The 24,083-nt window shown below is 41.1% G+C and overlaps 1 pseudogene; it reads right to left on the bottom strand.

The window, feature by feature from the left end:
• Positions 1 to 21,063: 21,063 nt before the first annotated feature.
• LOC116902592 lies at positions 21,064 to 21,184 on the bottom strand (annotated as a pseudogene).
• Positions 21,185 to 24,083: the final 2,899 nt, after the last annotated feature.

Here is a 24,083-nt window from a genome sequence, read left to right as displayed (position 1 = left end):
TGTCCTTTGACTAGGTTTTGTGATATTTTTTTAAAAACATTATAATGATGAACAAAGTGTCAACCTGGATGAGAGAAATGTGAGCACAGATTTGAGAGATGGAAAAGCAAGAAGGACCAACTGCTGACTTAACTTGATTCTTATGAGATGTTAGCCTAAAGTTTCTGATGTCACAGGAGCATTCCAAATCCACTAGGCTTCACTTCCTTATTCTATATCGTCCAAGGGTTTATCAGAAGTCATCACTTTATATTGACAACATATGGCCCCTAAGTGTTTTAAGAATGCAATCCATTTATTTTTGAGTCATTAGTAATAGTCTCTTCTGTGTCGTTTTTTATTCTTTTGGCTGTCTTTTCCACATAGAACCACCACTGAAATTTTCCAAGAATTTTGATTCAGTTACTTTAAGAGTACATCTGCCCAAGATTTATTTTTCTAATAAGTGTTTATCAACTTGTGAATTCCACTCTTCTACTTTATCGCTTTTGTGGAGACTTCCTTTTTCCTTGTTAGATTTTTTTATGTGTGTATTTTGAATCCTATGAGTACTAAACAGATTTATTAAGTAAATTAGACCATATTTAATATTTTACCAGATTTAGTTAAATATTACTTTCTATCTAGTAATCTCTGTCTTGGCTTCTTTTCTTGGTGCTATGGTTAAAATCCCTTGACAGAGGCAACTTAACAGAGAAAGGGTTTGTTTTAGCTCAAGGTTCAAGACTTTTTAGCACAGTGTATGGTGATGGAGAAGTCACGGTGTAAAGGTCAGGAAGCAGCTGGTCACATCACGTGACCAGTGAGAGAGCAATGAGTGTGTGCCTCTGTTCAGTTCTCTCTCTCCATCTGTACAATCCTAGATCCGAGTCAAGGAACAGTGTGACTGATCTTCCCAGATTAATATGGGTCAGATGGTTATTGAGTTCCAAAATTTGGTCTCAAAGTTTACTCCTCTCTCTCATAATAACCTACATGTGCACACACATTACAAACTTCTGGGGTTTTCCTTGACATTTCCTAAATTATCATGATTGTGTCTAAGTTTCATGAGAGTGAATCATGGTGACTTCCTTCCTGCAAAAAGAGTTGAAAGGGAAGACACAATCCTATTCTTTCCCTTTAAGGATATAATTGAGAATTGTGTATGTCACATCTGCACCATCTCACTAACGAGGACTTCGCCATATGGACACCAGGAAATGTCTTTACTTGAGGGGAAAGGACACCAAGCTAAACTCCAGAGTTCTTTCAATAGAGAAATTAACTGAAGACAGAGAAGAAATGGGCTTTTCTGCCAAGAAAGCAGTTTAGTTAAGAACAAGGGCCTGGAGACTGAAAATCTGGCTTAGTATCTGGATGAACCATCAATCATCAAATGACCTTGGCAAAGATATTTGACTCACAATGTTGCTGTTCACAACACTACCAATTTCATTAGATTATTGGCAGGGTTAATAATACTAACACTATTTATCAGTTTTGGGTCCCCAGTAAGTACTTTAATGACTTCAAAACTTTGGCTAACAGGAATATGGAGTTCAGTTACTCATTGGATTCTCCTTCTGGGAAATGTTCCTATATCTTGGGTGTGACTTTAGTGTCCCTTGAGCCCCACTATTATTGGAAACTTGATCTCCAGAACAGCAATACTGGAAGATAATATGGACTTTTAAAAAGCAGGACCTAATGGAAGGTCCTTTGATCATTGTACATGTGTCCTTACACTTACGTAGGTGTCCCATCCTGTGCCTCCTTACTGTGAGCTAAATAGATTTCTCTTTATAAAGATGGCTGCTTCAAGTACTCCACTGTTATCGTGTGCAGTGAACAAACGCAAACTCTAGACATCTTGAATGCAGTGGTGGCTTCTATAAATTCTCTTGGAGAAAGAGTGAGTATATTCCATATTTGGAGTCTGTAGGGGTATAGAAGAAGCTGTTTCATATATTTCCTCTTTCTAGGTAACTCATTATCCTACATACACGTTGTATTTATAGAAATGTGCCCAGTATTACACAGTAAACAATGATTTTCATATGCTCTCTCTTTCAACAAGTTCCTAGACAGTGATGGTATGCCACCACGAGCTGGAGCCATTGCTGAATGACAACACTAATATGAATGTTAATAAGAAGTTCTAATGCTGCTGATAATATCGCTATGTCTGTCTTTACTGTGTAGCCTTGCTGTAAGTTGATTGAAATACTTTCCGTCATCTGATCCTCATAATAACCTTATGATTGTTTTCATTTTACTGATTATGAAACTGAGAGGGAGGGGGAGAACAGTCACACTAGACCAAGAATTTGAACCCAGTCTTCCTCAGAGCACACACATTAAACTTTATACTAAAGCACTGTGTCTCCTTTCATTCCCAGTGACGGGAACGTGACGGGTGGACTGGAGCTCCCTGGACAGCTTCCAGGGCTGCATCATTACCACCTGAACCCCTAACCAACTTCCCCCAGTGTGTCACACTAGCCCCTTGCTCACTGACAGAAGGAGTAAGACACACCATTAAAAGCTTGGGTAAAAGGGCTCGTGGAGACCATAGAGATGTAAGACACAGCTCCCCAAATGGAATGAAATTAGTGGTTCTGGTTGTAAGGATGTTAAACACCCAAGTAGATAGAAGCTGCATCGCACCACAGGCCTGGTACTCTCTGGCTGTAAAGTTAATTTTGTGTTTCCTGGAACAGATTCACAGCTGGGCTTCCAGCTGTGCCAGAATCCCCGGGGCACGGTAGGGGGCAGTGATGCAGGTGCTGGGAAGTATTACTGAGAAAACCGAAAAAGTCACTACCTCCATGAAAGCACCTACCCTCTGAATCTACCCAGCTCCTTCCTAACAAAACCTCATGTACTGTAGGTCAATCCTGATCTCTGAGCTGTCTGATCATCTTAGATTCCAGTAAAAGGTAAGACCACTTTATCTGCAAGTATCCTTCTCCAAGTGTCCTTTACCAGATAGAGAGAACTAATAAATCAGAAGTGTGGTGAACTGAAAATGGGCTGTAACAATGCCTTGTCCACCAGTGGGCAGTAAAACAGAATTCTCTACCCTTGAATCTGGATAGATGAGATGACTTGCCCTAGCCGAGAGCCATGGTCTACAAGATAGATACCTGAGGAGTGATACTGCACGCTCAGCTACTTTCTTGGTGTGTTTGAACCCTGACGTCACTTGCTGACTAAGCCTGGAGTACCTTCCAGGGAGTAAGGTGTAGGATGTCATACAGGAGAGGGCAGGTACAGGATAGAACGAGGCCTGTCATTGAACAAGAAGGAAGGATGGGCGCGAGAAAGGTTTGAGGGGAAAGGAGGAGACTGAAAGGGAAGGAGACTGGAGAGGGGGCAGAGAAGCTCCAGAGAACATGGAGGCTGACGTTAAGATTCCACTCTGTACCTTCACATTATGAAGCATTCTTAAGGGATGGATGTGTATAGGGCTTTGTATGTTAGGGTGGGCAATTATATCTTATCAACTGGATCAGAGGTTATTGTGTTGTATGTTCTTTCTTGTGGAGAATTGAGTTTTGGAGAGTGTGTGGCAGCAGAGACACTGGGCCGCCACAGAATCGGGATGTGTGCTTCTGGCAAGAAATCTAGGAGATATCTTGGGGCACTGTGGTGCTGAACCTAAGCGGGGTAAAAGACAGCCCCATTTATAATTTTACAGCAACAGTAAGGGAGCCCCATCAAATGGCCAGTCAAGTTTCACAATAAGTGGGCCATCTTAGTTCAAGTTTAATGGTGAAGACAGATGCTATGTAGAAATCAGAAAATAGGAGTAGACTAGAAAAATCAGTTCACACGTGACGTTGTAGATGAGCCACATATAGCAAGTAATTCCTGTTTTAAGCCACTCTATTTTGAAATGATTTATTACATAACAAATGAAAAGCAATACAAGAAGGTAAAATGTTCAAAGAAAATCTTTAGATGAAAACATGGCTGGGTTCAAATCCTATCTTTCTCTATCTGTCTGTGTGCCGGTATGTGCGTGTGTGTGTGTGTGTGTGTGTGTGTGTGTGTGTGTGTGTGTGTGTGCCTCTGTGTCTGTGTTATCTGATATGTAATTGTGAATGTGTGGGAATATATGACTGTGGCCAATCTATGAGGAGGCCACAGAAGAACACTAGGTGTCCTTCACCATCACTCTCCACCTTATTTTTTGAGGTAGGGTCTCTCACTAAACTGGAAGCTCACAATTTGGATAAGGCTGGCTTTCCAGCAAGCTTTCATGTTCAACCAGTCTCCATCCCCAAATGCTGGGGTTGTAGGACACACAGCCATACCCAGGAGTGCTGGAGACTGAAACTGAGGTCTCCACGTTTGCAGAGCAAGGCCTCTGGCTCACTGCTCCATACCCCAGCTCTTTCCAGCTGTGTAGCTCTGTAGAATAGACTTGGTTTATCCATCAACACAATTAGAAAAATGACCACAGTTGTTGCCTGGCAGTTTGTAAAGAGCCAGTAAGATCCATATGAACAAGGCATGTTATAGAGTAGCTGCTAACATTATTGTTTACTAGAATGCTTATGACTTGCAACTATACTGTGTACTAGACCAGGCTAGTTAATTTTCTCGGTTCCAAAGACAAAGAAGTAAATCTTATAAGGTATTGGCCTGAAGAAAGCAATCAATAAATATCTACAGGCATGAATTTCATTTTGTAGCAAATAACCAATATCTGAAGGCTTCCATGATTACAAATAATTTTTCATGCCTGGAAAACATCTCTAGGGTCCCCCTAATCCTCAGGGTAGAAGGAGGTAAGGGAGAAAAGGCAGGAAGCAGCAAGAAGTCAAAAAAATGTAACATCCAGTGGCCACAGAACAGGCTAAACGATTCCTACAGCTGGCTGTGGGGGTAAAGGCCGAACAGTCACCCAAGGGGAAAAGCAACCTTGTCATTGGGATTTTGAAGAAATAGAAATAAGAACGAAATATCCCAGAGCTGCCTGACTTCATAGAAAGGATAAAAATCCATAAATGAATAACACCAGTTCAAAGTGTTCTGACTGTTGGTTGGTCAACAAATTAAGAAATAGTGGCAATCAATTCAAATACTGATGTCAGTAACCAACTACACTCTGATTGGCTATGCAGCCTGTCTCACAGGGGGAATTCATGTCCGGTACTATAAATCTAGTCAAAAAGCCATGGCTCAGGAGGTGATAGGTCTTGGGGCAGAGAACTTATTGCTTTTCTAAACAGACGTGTGATCAAATTTCTTTCTGAATCTTTATGTTTATATCCATAGATTAGTGCTGCTAGTAAACCTGATCAGAGAAGCTTCTTTTTGCAGTGAGGAGCAGTTAATTTAGAGACTCATAACTGGTCAAAATGCTGAGGGCAGGTGACTTTGAGCACTCAGCAGTAAGTGGGACATTTATAACATGCTCTTCACCCAAAAGTTTAACGGCAGAAGAAGAAGCAGAAATGATATGAGATCTGGGGAATGGGGAAGAGTGCTGTGAAAGTATCTTGTTGAGGACCTTTTCTGTACTAAGGACTGCTGTACTTTTTGAATGTTATTTTTTCTAACCTACAATGAAGATATGACTCTAATCTTGAAAAGTGTCAGCCATTCGTCAATGCCACATAGATAACCAAAGCAGCTAAGTTGTGATTTAGAGCCCAGCTGGTGATCCCTAAGATCAGCAGTTTATTGTTTAGAATATATGTCAGGCATGGTGGTGCATACTTATAATCTTAGCACTGTAGAAGTGAATGTAAGATTGGGAGTGTGAGGCTAGCCTGAGCTAAAAGATGATGCAAACACACACACACACACACACACACACACACACACACAATCACACACTGTGATTTCAAGATATGGCATAATAGTTGAAACCAGCACCCTGGAATAAGATGCTAATAACACAATGTCTTTCAACTATCAATATCTATGAGATGCATTAGGTATATAATGTTTTGGAAATAGAGAATATACGGCAGATTAAAAACTTGCCTACTAATGGATACAGAAAATGTGGTATATCTACACAATGGAATATTACTCAGCTATCAAAAACAATGACTTTATGAAATTCATAGGCAAATGGAGGGAACTGGAAAATATCATCCTGAGTGAGGTAACCCAATCACAGAAAAACATACATGGTATGCATTCATTGATAAGTGACTATTAGCCCAAATGCTTGAATTACCATAGATGCACAGAACACATGAAACTCAAGAAGGATGACCAAAATGCCAATGCTTCACTCCTTCTTTAAAAGGGGAACAAGAATACCCTTGGGAGGGAATAGGGAGGCAAAGTTTGGAACAGAGGCAGAAGGAACACCCATTCAGAGCCTGCCCCACATGTGGCCCATACATATACAGCCATCCAATTAGACAAGATGGATGAAGCAAAGAAGTGCAGGATGACAGGAACCAGATGTAGATCTCTGCTGAGAGACACAGCCAGAATACAGCAAATACATAGGCAAATGCCAGCAGCAATCCACTGAATTGAGAATAGGACCCCTGTTGAAGGAATCAGAGAAAGGACTGAAAGAGCTGGAAGGGGCTCAAGACCCCATATGAACAACAATGCCAAGCAACCAGAGCTTCCAGGGACTAAGTCAGTACCCAAAGACTATACATGGACTGACCCTGGGCTCCAACCTCATAGGTAGCAATGAATATCCTAGTAAGGGCACCAGTGGAAGGAGAAGCCCTTGGTTCTGCCAAGACTGAACCGCCAGTGAGTGTGATTGTTGGGGGGAGGGCGGTAATGGGGGGAGGATGAGGAGGGGAACACCCATATAGAAGGGGAGGGGTTAGGGGGATGTTGGCCCGGAAACCGGGAAGGGGAATAACAATCAAAATGTAAAAAAGAAATACTCAAGTTAATAAAGATGGAGGGAAAAAAGAAAATGCAAAAAAAAAGAAAAGAAAAAAACTTGCCTACTCATAAGGACTTTAATGACACATCATCTCCATTCTTCTCAAAGGAAAAGTGAAACACTGATAGGATAGGAAGTTTGTTTAAGAACAAATAGTGAACAGCAGGACAGTGAACCAAACTTGGGTAACTAACCAACACAAGTCTATTCCCTTGAGTACTATACCATGTAGCCTGCAGTAAAATATACATAACATTCTAATTCTACTGTCTCTTTTAATTCTACTCTTCTATATAACATTCTAATTCTACTGTCTCTTTTAATTCTATTCTTTTATATCTTTATAAACTCCTCCTTTTTAAGGCTTCTTCAGCCTTAATACCCATAAATCCTAGAAAACAAAAATACAAGTCATTCCCAGAATCCTTACGAAGCTCCTCTCTAGCCTAGAGACAACACCAATTGTACCCAGAAAGTCTTTCACTTGGGCAAGCATCCTACTATACAGTGTGAAGGAAGCTAGGCCCTGTAGTACAGATGCCCATCTCCATGAGTGGTGCTCATACAACAGTCTCTTTTGACTTTGACATTGGGATGGGAAGAAGGCTTTCTAGTTTACAACACCCCTCTGTAGAAGACATTGCTACTTATGCCATGATCAAGTCCCTTGAGATCCCCTTAATCAGCTCATCTTCCAGTATCAGTAATGCTTTCCTGATAAAACCAGTATCTATGACCACGGAGGCTCATCCTTGAGCAGCAAGAACAAAGAAGGCCCTGTGTAAGAACAACGGCATAGTATCAGCTCCTTTGCCTAGAAACAGATCCGAGAGGTCATTTGCCCAATGAATTCTACAGTGAATTCTAAAGGAATCCAACACCCTGACCTAGAGACTTGCCCTTTAATAGCACCCTTGTCTGGGCCTTCCTCTTCCCTCTTCTCACGCTCTTGTCTTCTCCTGCGAGTATATTCCTAGTAAATTATTTGTAAATTACTTTGGCTGTGTGTCTACTTCTCGAAGAACCCATCTTAGATTAATTTTTCTTTCTTTTCTTTCCTTCTTTCTTTTTTGTCATAGTGAACTTTGAAGGTATTCTTCAGTGCACATGGAGAGATGGATGGGAGTCAGTAGCAATCTCTTAGCAAGTCTTGCATAGAGAAGTGATTGACAGCTTTCTTTATGAAGGAAGCGAGCATTTATCAACCAGTGTCTTCAGCTTCGGGACTCAGCAGATGCTCCAGGAAGCAGGAGATATTTTCCATTTAACATTCCATTAGGCGATGCCTCAGCCAGGACTGTCCAGACTCTGACAAGAATAAAGCGCTTTCTTTTGTGCCAGTCTCTGAGTGGAGCTTTCTTCTCAGCTTTGACATATTTACAGGGGCTCTTACACCCCAGCTGACACGGAGATGAATTTAGCTCCATTTGGAGAACTGACAGGCAGAGAAAATGTTTATAAACTAAAAATCAAAACCAAGGCACCCAGCTGCTAGCTGGAAGCCTGGAAGCATCAATGAACACTTTCACCCACTGACTCTCACACCAATGAGATGCACTTTCTGATTCCTCTTTTCTCTCTCACATTCATTTCCCAGAGACCAGTAAAGTTCATCTCTGCAAGGTGAGTCTTTCTCGGGATGGTAGTGTTGCTCCTTCTTGGAGCAATAGCACATGGAGAGTGAATAGATGGCATTGGTAAGGATGGAGACATCTTCCTGGAACCTTCTGCCATTTCAGAATTGTGAAGTGGTAGACATTATGGGAAGTGTAAGTCAATAGTTCAACAGAATTATCATCTACCCACAGTGCCCTAGGGAGGAGGTACTGATTTATAGACTGAAAAAGGTGGTAAATGACCCAAGCTCACTTTCCAGCATCCATATCAGGTGGCTCCAGAGGAACTAAATGCCTCCCCAAACTTATGCGAAAGTGCACACACACACACACACACACACACACACACACACACACACACAGGCACACAGGCACGCACGCACGCACAGACACACACACTTTTAAAAATATAAAAAATAAGAAAAGCATCTTGACAAAAGGGGATGTCTAAATATACCAGGACCAATCTTACATAATACCCTGACTTTCTATTAATGGCATTGCTCCTATTAAAGTAGCATAGTGGGGCACACAGAGAATTCTATACTCAATGTCATACGCTGACTAACACTTCAGAGCTCCAGTCTGGCTAGGTTGGTATTTGAAAGCATGTCTTGGTATGTTTGAGATCCACCTGATGTCAAGTAATCCTCCTGCCTCCACTTCTAAGTAGTTGATATTTCAGGCATGAACCACTGTGCCCAGATATAGAGTATGTTTGAAGTCAAAGAAATCTAAACACAAAATCCTTTACTACGACTATATCTTAGGCAAGTTTGTACCATAGAAAAGTCATATACTTTCTAAACCTTGTTTTCTCCATCGATAAAACACCTCCTGCCAAAGAAGGATATTTTGAGATAAGTGAAATAAGGAATCTAAAACAAGCCCTACATGCAGAGAATAGAACAGCAGTTTCCCAGGAACTAAGGAGGGCTAAAGCAATGGGGAAACACTGACCTCAGCTTCACAACTTCAGATTTATAGAATGAATAAGTTCTGAAGATCTAAAGTATATTGTGATTATGATAATTAATAATACTCCATTGCATATTTAAAATTTGCTGCTAGGATAGACCCTAAATTTTCACAGACCTTAAACTACACAGAAAATAATTACATGGAGTGATAGATGCATTGATTTTGTAATGTATACATATGAAACCTATCATAATGTTGAATTGGGAATATAGCATAATGAATGAGTGCCTGGCTTGTATGGAGCTCTGGGTTAGACCCTCAAAATTGAAAAAAAATTATATACTATGCCTTAAATTTTTTTTAATTTAAATTTATGTTTGTTAATAAGACCTCTGTAAAACTGGTGATTAAGAAAAATTTTCCACATCATACTGGTCTGCGTGTTTTATTTCTTTGCATGTATTATTTTGGTATGATCAATTTAGTCAAGCTGTAACTACATTTCCCAGAATGCTGTGACTTTGATAGTCTTGGATAAGGGTTCCTTGAACAATGAAATCTGGGAAATGAAGTTTGGAAAACAAAAGCAGCAAGAATTGCTGAAGGAATGGTGATCAATGTAAAGTGCTAGACACTGCAGCCCAGGCATGTGGTCACTGCTTTGCCAGCACCTCTCTGTTGTCAGTTAGGCTCCTTTCTTCAAATTTGAATTACAGGCACGTGTCATCTCTTCCAGAGTTTACCCACAACTCCTTGATTCTTGTCACTCAAAGACAGATAAGAGTTTGCCTCTGTTTTTTAAGTTTGTCCCACATTTTACATTTCTTTATTTGTCCACCATGTCGCCTTAGTGACTTCAGGCCACCATCTACAACAGACACAGATGTTCCCAAGAAACTGCTTCTCTGACTCCCAAAAGAGTATGTAACTATGTAAATCTCCTCTTAGTAATGAGTCCTTAGTTACATATAGTCCATGGGGGGCACTGATGAAATATGTCCAGAAATGAATATTCACAAGAGGTAAAGAAACACATGCGTAGTTTAAGGGCAGTGTTGTGGATCAAATGTGGAATGTCTCCCCATAGGCTCCTGTATTTGAATCTTTGGTTCCCTGCTAGTGACACTATTGTGAGAGATTGCATGACTTTGGAGACTTGTGGCCTCCCTGGCAGAAGGAGGTCACTGGGGCAGACTTTTGAAGATTGTACTCACATCTAGTTCTAGCCTGCATCCTCTGCTTCCTAATCTGCAGTCACAGTGCAAACAAGTCTTTATCCCATGTCTCTACTATCATGCCTTCCTTCTGTGGTAGACTAACATTCCTCTGAATTCATGAGAAAAAAAAACTTGTCTTTTATTTTTTTTTGGTCAGTCATTTTGGCACAGTGACAAGAAGCATAATTAATACAGAAACTGATACCATAAATAGGGCTATTGCTACAGTTAAAACTTGACAAAAGGTTCTAAGTTTGGAACTAAGTTGCAGAAGGAAAGTGGAAGAGTTTGGAGATGCAGGGTAGGGCAATCCTAGAAAGCTGAAAGCAGAATTAATGAGCCTTAAGAGCAGAAGTTCAGAATCCAGAGATGATGAAAAAGCTGACATTGATGCCGTGCTTGTGAGGTTTCCCGTGGATGCCAGGACTTTATTGGAGATTAACACAAATTGTTACACTCATGTAACAGTGTGGAGAAAAAACAAAAATATCTGGCTATGTTTTAGCTGCTGTGTCTTGAAAAAGTGAGGGAGGCTGAATTCAAAAGTACTGACTTTGGTGGAGGAAATCACAATGGGGCTTAACATTCAGGCTGTGGCATGGTTATTGCTTGTTGCTTTCAACGAGATTTACAGTAAGAACACAAGACAAAAGGTAGAACAAAAAGGTATTTTCAAATATGCAGTTTGGAAATGTGTTTAAAGCTGTTGACAGAATAAATGTGACGATCACTGCTAAATACTCAGCACAATTAAAGAGAAAGCAAACATTGTGCACTGAACAGGTAGGAGAAATCCTGCCTAACCACAGCTGAATGGGTAGGAGACATCCTGCTCATCAAAGGCTCTGGGGTACAAAATGTAAAAATGCATGTGAAAGACTCCCCTCCAAAAAAATACCATAAAGTAATAAGAGTTTAAGTGGTGCCTTCCTATAAAGGGACAACTTAGGGCCATGTTTTCCAAGGTTCAGTATATAGACAGTTAAATGCCCCTGTAGCCATTGTCCAAAGGGGTGCAACTAGATCTCAGGCTTTATAAAATGCAAGAATTATGGAGTTATAGAAACTTTCACCAATGTTCAAAAAAATCAAGCCTATATGGGTAGATGACATTTAACAAAGTAGAAGTTCCTGCATGCGGCTCCTGAATTAGCTATATGTGAATTATTAGCTTAGATACACTTGAAGAGTACATCCTAAATGGCAATACAGATATCAATGTGTTTGAGATAGCAGGATCATGGGACACATGCCAAGTTGTAGGAACCAAACAGGGAGAGCGATGCTACATGTGTTTTCAATTGCAAGGTCAAGCCCATCAGAGCTGAAATGCCACCCACCCTGAATGCTGGGCAAGTGGCTACAGGGATTATTGTCTTTCCTACTCTGTAGTTCCAGACTTTTTTTTCTATCCTACAAATCTTCCTCTTTAGAATGGGAAGTTTTATTCTTTGCCATTTTGTATATTGGAAGCATAAAACTTCCTAAAGACTAACTTGTGTGTTCATATATATTTGTAAGAGAGAATATGTCACACATGTGCAGGTATTAGTAGAGTACAGAAGATGTTGTGGATCCCCTATAACTGGGATTACAAGAAGTTGTGAGCACCCTGACATATGCAGAGAGAACTTAAGTCTTCTATAAGAAGAGTAAACACTATTAGCCACTGAAACATCTTTCCCATTCTTATAACTTTTTAGCTGAAATAATTATATTTACTTGTTGAAATTTTCATACAATATTGCTTAATAGTATTCACATTCTACTACCCCTGTACTTAAGTCCTTCCAAATCTACCCTCCACCTCCCTATCCCTTCTTCTTTTAAGAACTTCTCAGTTCAATGCATCATGCCAAAAGGAAATATATAACAGGGGTTCCTGACCATGAGATTGCTGTGTTTCAGAAAGATATCATAGTTCTGAACAATGTTGATACTGTTAAAATTATAAAGAAGGAACAAGAGGTTAATGGGGGATAAGTATGACCACAACGCATACATATAGGAAATGTCACAATGTAATTCATTATTTTATGCAATTAATCTATGCTAATAAAATGATGGACATGTAAGAAACAACTATAAGAGCCTCAAAACTGAACCAAATGCATTTTGTATTATGTCTGTGAACATGTAGGAAACAGGGTGAAATGTTATGCTTTGAGTACGACACATTCTTTGTAGATTCAAGTGTTTGAACACTTGGTTCCCAATAGGTAACGGTTTTTGGATATTGAGGATCCTTTGGCACATGAAGTCTAGCAGGTAGAAGTAGGTCAGTAGGAGAGGGCCTCTGTATACATACTTGTTCTTTAATTGGCACTTAACCACAATGTATCCACAGCATCCGCACTTTCATGTACCACTCACCATACCTTCCTTGTTGTGCTGGACTGAAATCCTTCTGAAACCATGAGCAAAAGCAAACCTTCCCTTCTATATGCTGCTTCTGTCAGCTGTCTCACCATAGCGACAAGGAAAGAAACGAATAAAGCTGGGCGTGGTGGCACACAACTTTAATTCCAGTGCTCTGGTTGCAGAGGCAGGCAAGTCTCCGAGAGTCCAAAGCTAGACTTGAGTGCAGAATAGTTTCCACACCAGCTAAGGCTAGTGAAAACATCTCAAAAAAAATAAAAAGTAATGCAGGCAAGCAATGTTTGCTTCTTGAATCTGGGGCGAGTTCTTAGACACATGGCTTAGTTTTCCTGAGATCCAGTTTCCTCAGAAGCCAAAAGTAACGATAACAATATAATGTATTTCTTGAAACTGAAAGAATGAATATGAGATCAAAGATGCAAGCACAATGTCTTAAAATGCATGCATTGTGGAGAAAAAAGTCTTTATTCACTGTGTTAATTTCTGGGTTTAGTATTTTTTAACTCTCTTATGAGTAGATAACCCTCCTTCAAGCTGTGTTTGTCAATAATCAAATTTTCACCTAGCATCTGGTTTTTGGTATTTATCAGTTGGTTTCCCTTCAGCTGGCATCTGTTTTGTATTCTCTACTAACAGGTTCATAACAGAACCGTGAAAGAAGAGTATTGCTAATCAGATAATTAAAGCCTTCCTTCACGCTAGCTGTTAGGACTCAGTAAAAGATAACATTTTTGCTTTGTAACAGTTTAGTGGGGCCCGTTTATCAGCATTAACTCATATTCCAATAAAGCTATGGTGCCACAACTGCTCCATATTATATATGACATAATTAACCTATGAGAGAAAAGTGTTTATTTGACTCATGGTTTTGGTATAAGACTGGAAGAACTCATCACTCTGAACCCCTGGAAGGTATGCCACAGGCAATTGTGAAGGGTATTCTGTAGAGCAAACTGCCTATGTCGGAATCCAAAAAGCAAAGGAATACATAGGTTTCAAGGCCTTTTTTTATGATAGTTCTTAAATGCTTTAACCTCCCCTTTAGCCCACCACCTACCAGAGGTAGTGGAAAAGAAAGAATATGGGGCCAATGGACCTAGTTAGTAAGGGTTCTTTGGAGCAACACTTGTTCTGGAAATTAGCAGGTCAGTTTTCAGGTTAGCAGCAGCAGCTCTATTTCAGCAGTCCAATTCAGCAGTGCCTGGGTAGCAGCAGCGGTAGCACCACCTAGCAGAGACAACCAGACCTCAGCCTGCACACAAGGAGGGCCAACAGAAACCAGGAAAAGTTCTCAGTTGTACCCCTCTGAGTGAAGTGAAGATCAGCAAAGATGTGAGACAACAAGTGTTGCACAAATAACTCTAGAAGCAAGGCTAGCTCAGGCTCCATCACTCTCCATTGAGTCCTTTTTCTACCCTCCAAACATCACTTGTCTTCTACCTGTCTTGCCTCAGCTCGTGTCTTGCCTATGCACGTGTGTCTGTCCCAGCAGACATCACCCTATCAATCAGCCTGAGTCTGCTGGAGAGGCAAGAAACTGCAGCACAGCACCAGAAGTTTTTTGGTGCACTTCTCTATATGGAGTTACAACGAATGCAGCTCAACTATACGATGTAAGGTGGACCAATACATGTGTGTCGTTAGTAAAGAATCCTTTATCACGTGTCTTTTAATGTGCTTGTTTCAGCAGAATATCCATTCACCTGTGTCTGCTTCAGTGAAACATTTCTTCACAAGTCTGCCTGAGCCTTCCACTTGTGTCCACTTCAGTTAAATGTTCCTTTGTGTGTTTCCCCCAGCAAAACACCATCCAGCTGACTTTCCAAAGAACTCTTAAGTTTCCACTTCACATATATAGCAGGGTCCTACTACCAGTATCCTCTTGAAAGACATGCTACAATGATCTGAAGACTACCCAAAAGGCCCCAATCCTAAATATCAACATCTGCACCCTATGGCCCAAATATTCAACACATAGCTCCTTATAGAACATTCATTAGCCAAGAAGTATTAGACACAGGCAGGATTAAATAGTTGCACTAGAACTCAGATAACCAGGCTGGTTTCTATCTTGGTGATCAGTGGTCTCCTGTATTCTTTGAATCATTGTTTCATTGTCTGCCAAGAAAGATTGAATGATAGGTAGTCTTTCCAACTCCAATAGACTATAAACCTCTTACTATTTTCATTTGGTAAATATATAAGGCAAAAATAAAAAAATTCCGAGGGAAAGAATGAATTAATTAATTTAGTGGTTTCTAAAGTGTGGTCCTGGATCACAGGCAGCAGCACAAACAGGGAGAAGTTCAGACTGTCAGAGCCCATTCAGAACCTACAGAATCAGAGAGTAGAGGGGAGGCTGAAAAATCTGCCTTTACAGAATCCAAGCATTCCTGGCATGTGCTCAGGTTTGAGAAGCACCAAAAAGACAGCATCTGCGTGGGCTTGGACCTGTGACTCCTTTCCCATCAGGCCAGGGTCTGCAGAGAAAGACACCACAGGGCAAGTGCAATAATACGAAGCAAGCCCAATGAAGTAAGTCTAAACCCGAAGCACTCTCCTGAAGATGGCACGTTCTAAGGTTGAGCATAAGTAATCTCTGAAGCTAGGCTGCACTCACTGAAAGTCATTAAGACTCATCCAGTACTATACCCTTAGCTAGGAATATTATCTTCTGGCGATCTGGAGAGTTTGGGACTTAAATACAGGCACAGAAGATGTAGGATGTTGGCTGTTCACATTTATCTTCTGTTCCCAGTTCTGTGATTTCCTTTAAAACAACACATCTGTCCAAGCATACATGAACACAAAAGTATCCCAGCTCGATGCTTTCCTCTACCCATTTTTACTATTTCTATCTCCTCACTGTCATTCTCTCACTTAGGAAGTATATATAAATAGACTGTGATTTTCTCGGTGTTTGTATAACCAGATACAAATGCACAGACTATTAGACTATCACACACATCTTGGTTTACTCCAATTTCTTATGGACTCTTCCACATTAAGAGGCATAGTCAGACAAGTAGTTTTCTGTTCAATTCTCTCTCTCTCTCTCTCTCTCTCTCTCTCTCTCTCTCTCTCTCTCTCTCTCTCTCCTCCCTCCCTCTCTCAAAAACAGAAATATAAAGAACATTTTATGTTTCTCGAAAACTATATAGCAATCTATCCTGTAAACCACAATCATATATGCAGCCAGACCCAAAATAAACAGGTATTCACTTGGTTTTGAAGTTTTACCCCACACAGGGTAACAACAGATACTAATTTTTGCCTATGTGACTGTAGGGTGAAAATTTCAGGGGCTAAATAGATTTTCTACTATGAAATCTTGGACTCAAATGCTGTCTGTATTTATAATTTAACATTGTCTTCAAAATAGAGCATAACATGACTCTTCAAAATAGAGCATAACATTACAATCCCAATGCACTGCCTGGGAATACTCATACCTCACATGTCACCCAGCAGTATCTGTTATCTTTCTGATTATTTGAACAACCTCAGATTTCTGTTTCCATGATTTTCCTAGTTGCTGTTGGGTTTTTGACATTTTCATCTTGTCCATTGGACGTTTGAACTTGAACTATGGATCACGTAGTTTTGTTTTTATCTACTTTGCCTTTTGCGTCTTCTGTTCCTTTTTTTGCTGTTTGCTTGTTTGCTTGTTTGTTTGTTTGTTTGTTTGAGACAGTGTTTCACTGTTGACCCCATTTTATGCATTTTTAAAGCTCTCAATGATTAAAACATGAATCTCTCACCATTGCAGTTATGGTCTGTAATGTTGCCGTTTGCCCATTGACAAATTTTTTATAGAACTTTATATTATTTACTATAGTTATTTACATGTAGTCAAAGGTTTAACATCACCAGCTTTAAGGTGAACTTATAGCCACCAAAACTTTGGGAAATTTTACTTACTTTTTGGTTATAAGCATTTGCTAGAGTTTGTGCCTTTGCGTTTTGAGAGGTTATTGATAAAATAGTGAATATCTAGTTTCATTGCAGGCTTATTCCACGGCTCAGTAAACTTTCTTACCAATGATTTTTTAGTAGCCTATCACCTTATTGAGGAAACCATTATACAGTGAGAATATTAGATGGTATCCCTTTATCTTCCTATTTCTAAAAGATAGTTCACATTCTTCTCTAACTGCACTTACTACTTTGAAACTACTCTAAAACAATATTGAATGATAACAAACAACATGTAAATATGTATATTTTAATAGAATTTTAGTGGTGACCATCAAATTATTTTTAATGTATTAATAAAAGGACATTAATTTTTCTAGTAAGCTTTCTGTGGTTGAATAACCCTTGGGTTCCTGAAACGAAACTCTCACTGATTTGTTAGAAATATGTCACTCTTTTAATTGCTAATATTTTATTCCAAATCGTTGCATTCTTTTAAAAGTTGGATTGATTTCTGGGCTGGGAGGTGGTACCATATGCCTTTAATCCAGCACTCTGGAGGCAGAAGTAGGTGGATCTCTGAGTTCAAGGCCAGCCTGGTCTTCAGAGTGAGTTCCAGGACATCCAGCGCTTGAATGAGCTTGGTGAATTTGGACTGGGGAGTAGCATAAGCCTTGAGTTTGATCCCCAAAACAAACAAACTCCAGATTAAGCTGCAGTAGTCTTGGTTTCAAACTGCTTTTATGAGGGTATGGTATTAAAATTCTGTAGTGGACATGACAAGGCTCCGACACTCATGAACTCACAGCAACTGTGGTTATGAGTATATGGCCCACACAAGAGCCCCAATGTCATTTTATTAGGCTGACTGAAGATGGAGTCACTCAAGACTCCAAGATAGATGACTGTAATGCTACCCTTGTATTCTCTTCAATGCCCATGGGTATGTAGCATTCACTGATTTCTAATTTGGAGAGCTTTTTTTTTAATTTGGTTTTTCTTTGACAGACTTACTAAGGATTTGGATGGTTCTTTTTAAATTAACATTTTTTAAAACCTTTCATTGGTTCTTTGTGAGTTTCACACCATGCACCCCAATCCTACTCATCTCTCCCTCTCTCATACCTACCCTCTGCCCTTGCAATCTCGCCTTGCAACAGAGAAAACATTGTGGAAGTTTTAGTTTGCCACAATGTGTCCCACAGTATATCCTTTTGTGTGCATGTCTTCTTAGCAAATGTTCACTGCAATGACTCCTGATAAAAGACCTCTGGCTTCTGCTCCTCTACCGATATGAGAACTCTACTGGGACTCATCTTGATATTCTGTTGTTGCTCTGTGTCATGGAGTTCCTGTAGTTTTAGAGCTGTAGGACTGGCTCCTTCACATACACCAACAGTTCTTTGGTGGGATAGATGTTGGGGTGGGCCAATTCAAAGCCCTTGATCTGGGCCTGAGAGGAATCCAACCTGCTCAGTCCTTTGTCTCTCCCACTCTCACACCCTCAAGCTGGTTCATCCTCAACCCTCACAACCAAAGCCACCTCTACTCTGCTGCCCAGGGAGCAAGGCCTTATCTCCCAGTTCTCCCACTCTATAACCACAGAGCCAGCTCTCCCATTTGCCATAGATGACAAGGGACTGTGGAAGAGAGGAGAGCATCTCTCCCTTGTCCACACAGCTACCCAGGAAACAAGTCAGGCCGGGCTCTCTTGGGTGCAGGGCCTGCTCTCCCACAATGCCCAGATGAAGGATGGGACCAGTTGTACATAGCCCTCAGACACCAGCATGTCCCTGGGTAGCAGTCCAGACCAGGGACATCAACACGGCCTTTGGTGGTAACAGTTCCCTGTTGCTGCAGGCCCATTACCCAGGCAAGATCCCTGGTGGCAGCACAGACCAGGACCCCACCATGATCCCAGTGGCATCATTGGCTACTCACACCAGGCTGCTCCTCACTATTATTAAGTCTCCAATTCTGCCTCTCTTCATTGTGCACACATCCTTCTGTTTCTCTTTCTCTTCTATTAACCTACTGTAGCAGGAATGGTGGGGCCACCTCTACATAAACATAAATGCTGGGGGGCAGCACAGCCACAAAGGCATCTACTGCAGAAGGACCTAACTGAGGACTGCCTGAGAGGCCAAGGATTGCTGGCACAGACAGTGCCAGTCAATCAGGAACTGCTGTTTAGAAGAGATGCTTTCTTGGGACCAATGGGGCATGGGTGGAGAGTATTAAAGGAGCTTTCAGCAGCGTTCCGATGAGCTGTGTCATTGACTCTGCACCTCCAGCCTCCAAGGGCAAGTATGGTCAGATGGGGAGTAATCCAGGCACAGGCAGTATCTGGCGTCCAATGTAGTCGGTTCATCGTCCTTGTTTTGTGGCTGCTTGTGAACCTCCTTTACTGGGGGCTCGTTTTTTTGCCTGTTGCTGCAAGGACTGTGCTCAAGGTTTGACCTGATCTGCTCTTGTCCTGGCGGTGTTGCTGTTGTGCCCCCTTGGGTTGCTTCATCAATGAGTTGGTCCCTTAATGTTTTATGTTGTGGGTCCCTCGATGGAGAGCATGCTGCAGTCATCTTTTCATTCTTCTTTATCTTTGGGTGAGTGTGCTGAAGGGGAGCATGGCAGCCATCTTTTCTGTCTTCTTTCTCTTTGTCTGTTCATTTTCACTTTTGGTCTGGATTCACCCTGGTACCTGACATAGGGATTGGTCTCCCAGACAGTGGTACCAGGGATTGGCTCCTGAATGTCTTTTCCATCCCAGAGATACTGTGAAGCTACACCTGCTGGAGTCCCCTGCTTAGTACACACATGACTTTTGTCACATCCTGTCATAATTGTCATATGTGTTTCTCATTTGTTTCCTTTGCACTTGTCGTCATGGATTCCCTCCCCTCCACCATCAAGGAAACCCAGATTACGGCTCTGAAAACCCTTCTGGTTACTCGTGGTCTCAAGGTTAAGACTCCTGACCTGGACTAATTTGGGGTGGAGGCTGCAATTTTGGCCCCCTGGATATACCAGATAGCATGTGAGACCCTGACCTCTGGATTCACGTTCTCTTCCTTGCCCACAAGTGCTAGGTACAGTCTGGGATTACCCCTCCCTTGTTCTTTTTCCCTATCCTCCTTCCAGTAATTACCAGTCTTAAGAATTCTTCAGAGAAAGTGGTGGCTGCCCCTCAAACACTGCTAGGATCAGGCTAATGTTCACCTTTCCATTACTGACCCCACCCCACTTTCTCAGGGAAAACAGGTTGATATTATTAATGAGAATGAGGACAGCTCTGCTCCAGCCCTCCATCTGTCAGGCTCCAAGCCATCCCCTAGCCCTGCTGTCCCAGGTATCTCACTCACTAGCCCTTCTGTTCCTGCCCCATCAGAGGTACCCCCAGCTTACCCCTGGCATGATTTAGGGGAATTTTGCCTTCCAGCAGTCACTCCTGCCATGCCCATCCATCTTGGACCGTCTCTCACCTGGGGGCCTCATTCTCCTCAGGTATATTGTGAGGCTTTCCCTATCAATCTTGGCCCTGATATTCCCTCTCCTCTGGCAGACTTGGCACTAATCAGAAAAGCTGCCATTGACTCTGGCCCAGATTCCCCTTATTTTGAACAAGTACTGAAGCAGTGGGCCATGCACCTCCAGACTTATTACAATTGGTACAATCTTAAGGTGGTGCTCAAACCCACCATGTTTCTTAATTGGAGATCTGCATATCATAACTTGGCTGAGACTAAGGCTAGGACATGCTCCTTTTAGTGGAGCTAAAGGATCTCTGAGTATCTGGGGTTGTCACAAGAGTAGTCTCAGGAGTGCTATGCCTCACTTGTGCATTATGGCATCTGGCAGGAGTCATCTTGGGTATGGTCTGTCGCTAGTCCCCAGACCTGAGCTAGCTGGACTGGTGGTCATCTCAAGTTAGCTCCCTATCTAGAGCCCCATGATTCCAGTCTGGTGGTTGTCTAGGGCTTACTCTTCACCTGACCACCTGAGTGGTCCTCTGTCTTGGGATTGTTCCCACCCAGGTTGGAAGTCCTAGGTATAATCTTCTAGTCTCTAGCTTGAGCTTGTTCCCCATCCTGGGAGCCTATCCAGGCCTGCCTGGTGCTGGACTACGGGTTATCTCAGGCTCACTTTTTAAGGAAACACCATGCTACTAATCATTCAGATATTCACAGGTCAGAACACTAAATGTAGACATAGCCTCTGTCCTTTCTGCCACCCACTGATGCAGCAGCCACACCTGCAATCCCTCTAGGGGCAGATTAAATTAACATTTTAAATGGTATATTTTTAATATGCTTTTACTTGAAATAGAATTATCACTTTTCCTCCCTCCAGCCACTCTCAGCCACCTTCCCTAGAATCTCTCATACGCCCACTCTAAGTGAGAGTTTCTTCTGCTTTGATTATTATTGGTACACACATGCATCCTATATGTAGGTGCACAAATAAACATAAATACAAGCTGCTGGACCCATCTTGTTTTTCGTGTGTGTATCGCTTCAGGGTTGACCTTTCTGCATCTGGCAACTGTGGTATGCGCTTTGGGGTCCAGATGTGATACCACATCCTCCTGGGTTGGAGGATGAATCAGAGTCTGGAACAAGTGGGGTTCTGCAGGATCCTGGGAGTAAAAGGGCCTTCTCTGAAAATCTTAGTGTTCGATCTTTTTTAAGCGAAGAACTTCTCTGACAATCTTCAATGAAACAGCTCTCTTAGATGATCTTAGCTTGTGCACATACACTTGATTGGGAGTGAACAAGAGCTATATATGAACCTTATATATATGAATGGGAAGGAGTTTTCGGGGTGAATGTACATTGACTGGAGCTTAATGTATTGTAAAAGTCTCATTTGTATGGAGAGGCATTCAAGGAATTCACAGCTACTTGCTAGATGGGTTCTCATTGGGAGAGGGAAAGTTGAACTTCCAGGTTTGCCAAGAACTTCATGATCTTCTTCAGGTACAGGGTGTGGAGGATCAGGCTTCCCAAACAAGGTCAGAAAAGGAGAAGGTCTTCTGAAAAAAACGGACTCCTTCATTTTGCTCCAAGCTCAGAGGAGCTATCCATACATGGCAGACTTTAACCTTAAGTAGCAGGGTTTCCCTACATCTCTTGCCCATATTCATGGTTCCTCAGATGGTCATGATTAACTTCAGTGGTTCACAAACACAACAAAAAGGCATAATAATATAGAGGGAAGGGATAAAATTGACAGGGTGACAGATAAGAGAGAGTGGTGATGATAATAAAAAGGAGGCATTATATACACTATGAAATTGTCAGGACAAATTACTAAATTTTAAAAGGTTTTCTAGGTTATGAAGATGCATGGGCAAATGGAAAAAATAAGATTCCAATAACAATTTTTTAAACCATTGGTAGCCCTGATTCATGTAATCCCAAACTCAAGTTTTGTTTCTGTATGCTTTCTCCTTGTATATGAATATGTAACTGTTGCAACATCCAAAAGCTATTGCTTCTGTGATTTAATAATAAAAAAGAAAAATAATAATAATGAAAACATTTATATTTGTGATCTCCTTTGCACTGCATTTTAATTGTGTTGTATTTATTTTTTTGTTTACGTAGTAGTCATCTAAGACTATGCTTAGTCACCATATAAGAAATCAGATGGATGTGGTAGCCCACACCTTTAATCCCCACACTCAGGAGGCAAAGGCACTTCATTCTCTGTGAATTCCAAGGCAGCTTGACCTATATAGAAAGTTCTAGGACAGCCATGGCAACATAGTAAGACCTCATCAGTAAATAATTAAAGATTATTTTTGTTTTCAGTGTATTAAATCATGATACAAAGGTAGAAAATAAGATCTTAAAAAAATAAGATCTTTTCACCTCTTTGATTTATAACTATTTTCGTTGTGTCTTAATTTATTATTGATTTTTGTAAACATTCCACAAATATATTACATACCTCATTAAGTGTGCATATTATTCATACTTATAAATTGGGCATCAATAAATGGCCATGTTCTTGAGAAGCCTTGATCGAACATACCTGAATATTTCTAAAAGACAGAGTATGAGTTCTTCCAATATAGCTTTGTTAAACAAATCTTCCTGACATGTGTTAGCATTTCTTTATTGTATTGTTAGGGCTCTGGCTTGAAGCCTTATAAATCACATATTTTCCTCATGACACAGAGCTTTGTCACTCTTATGCCAGGGTCCTCTGCTCTGTCCTCCAAAGCATCTACATTTTCCCTGTGTTTCACATTTCTTTACACTGTTATCATACTTGAAGGGAAATGCCTTCCACTCATTCTGTTAGGCCAGTAGTTTTGTTTCCATTCATCTGAGGACATGGGACACACTTTTTCTTCTAAACTGTGCTGCCCTTGAATCTCTTTGAGTGGACTTCTCACTCCTCTGTCCCAGTTGTCATTAATCTCCTTCGTAGTTACAGTGTTACTGTGCCCCATGATCTGTCTGACCTTGTCTTCTCTCATGTGAACATGCTGGTGTGTGGATTTTGTTGTTCTTGTTGCTGCTGCAGCTGCTGCTGTTTTACATAATTGGGACTCAATGTTATTGGAACAAACATACCAGGTACTATTCCAGGAAAAGTAGTCTTCTGTAGGAAGTATCCCTGCTCTTAAAGTAATAACTCAATGGGTATTTTTGGCTATTACTTGAAATCTCAGTTGTCATGGAGACCCAGAATGTGCACACACACACACACACACACACACACACACACACACACAGCATAGGTAGAGAGAAACTTCTTTTCAGAGTTCACAAATCTCTCTGTACCAAGCTCTTCCCAGTATCCCTATTTCACAATTCCTGCCTCCAGAGTCTCTTTCACTGATATGCAGACCTTCATCTAGTCCTCAATACACAAAACTCTTTACCAGTTCTCTCCAGTGAGATGCCACAATCTCAAGGCTTTGTTTCTACTGGTCCCAAGTAGTATTCCCCAAAATTAAGGGTAGTTGTATTAGAGCTAATTGGTTCGTACTGCCATCTCTCCAGACTTTGTCTTGCCAAACCTTGCATCCTAGTATGGCTATTTTTTCCTCCACTCAATAAAGAAAGTTGCATTGAAAACTATGAGCTTTGGAGTCAGACACCTTTGATCAAACCTTGCCCTACAATTCCACCTTTGTGTATGCTATATATTTCTTTGAGC

The sequence above is a fragment of the Rattus rattus genome, chromosome 5 (genome assembly GCF_011064425.1).
Source record: "Rattus rattus isolate New Zealand chromosome 5, Rrattus_CSIRO_v1, whole genome shotgun sequence".
Classification (NCBI taxonomy): domain Eukaryota; kingdom Metazoa; phylum Chordata; class Mammalia; order Rodentia; family Muridae; genus Rattus; species Rattus rattus.
The sequence above is the reverse complement of the archived record's forward strand: the minus strand, read 5'-3'. Positions and strand labels throughout refer to the sequence as shown.